We start from the raw sequence: 1,603 nt of genomic DNA, 5'->3' as shown, positions 1-1,603 counted from the left end.
CTCGCTACGGTCTGGCTCACTGCTGAGATGCGGCACAGCAGCATGGAGAGGCAAGCACTTTGTACTATTCAGATCTAGCTACCAAAATTCTAAAAAAGAGGCAGTTTGGTTGGTTTGTTGTTGTGAAATGGTCCTCTAGAAGAGAGCTCTATGGACACTATGAAGGGACAAATTAATTGAATTGCGTTGTGGTAATTCGTTTATTATTTTTTTTACCGCAAGAGATCAGGGAGGACAACCGTGATAAATCTTAGGAGGGGAGACCCTAGCCTAATATTGTCACGATCTTCAAATTATAAACCTGTGAATTAATAGGGATATTAATTGACCGTTACAGGCATATAGGCCTAAAAAAGACCATGATTAAAAACACAAAGGCTATTATTTGTATTGCTGAAAGTCACACCCTTAAATTAGGTAAAAGAAGAGGTCTCAGCGGTGTGGTTTATGATAAGGTTTATCATAAAGTGTAGGTTTCCATTTGAGGATAAGACAGGTGGTTTTTGGGATGCGCCTTTTTGATCTGACGTCACACGGTAGGGGTATAAAATCCCCTAGATTTGTCCTTCAGTCGTTCACAGTGAGAAAAGCCATAGACAGGACAGTCACACTAAGCCGCTGAGAAAGAAACTGACAACAAAATGGCTAAAATGGTGACGGCTTACATTGGATTCCTTCTCCTTGCCTTGCATTGTTCATCGCAGGTAGGCTATGAACTTATAAAATGATTTACTCTTTACAAAGTTTGTTGAAATGAACCCAGTTTATTTAATTAGGCTACCCACTGTGTATAGTAAATGCATTTCAACAGGTGCAACATTCAATATGGCTTTTGACCAATTTTCTATAGTTTCAATCTAAATTTAGGATTTATTGACAATCGGCGGGTTTTCTCATTGAAAACCTAATGATGGCGTGGATAATTGTCCTCCGATGTCAGTCTTATAATGCCGAAATGTGTTCGAATTCTAACGTGCCAATGTGCAACAGTAATTCCTGCAGATGTTAAATCTTCACAAATTTTAAATCCAGGATTTTGGCATTTGGCCTATATTCTATGGGAAAAAATAAATATTTTCCACAAGGTGAGTGCTCTAAATGACTTAATTTAATGACGTGTTATCCGAAGTGCATTTTGTTTGGAATACATATTTGCTGTGGGGCTATTGTCTTAGGCACATGACTTGTAGTCTAGATCCAAACTTTACGCATGCGTTTTTTTCCGCTTTGAAATTAGTCTGACGAAAGTATGTATTGAGAATTGTCTCGATTCGTCAAATGTTTAAGATTGACTTTTTAAATAGTTTTTCACATGTGAAGTTTGGCCAATTACACTCCTCTGCTCTCGTTTTAGGTCCACGCGCAAAACACTACCACAAAGTCCCCAGCCATGACTGCTACGACCAAAGCTGGCGGCGCGAGTTCCAACATGACCAAGATGCCGGATGTTGTTGCTACCAATAACATCACCATTCCCAAAGGAGCCAGCGTGGCCTTGCAGTCCACCTCCGTCACGCTCATCACCATCGCGTTGGCGGGCTCGCTCCTACAGGGCCGCTTCTAGAAGGCTCCTGTGCACTGAACAGACACCACAAAGACCAAC

Source organism: Coregonus clupeaformis, chromosome 29, assembly GCF_020615455.1.
Source record: "Coregonus clupeaformis isolate EN_2021a chromosome 29, ASM2061545v1, whole genome shotgun sequence".
Lineage (NCBI taxonomy): Eukaryota > Metazoa > Chordata > Actinopteri > Salmoniformes > Salmonidae > Coregonus > Coregonus clupeaformis.
The sequence above is the reverse complement of the archived record's forward strand: the minus strand, read 5'-3'. Positions refer to the sequence as shown.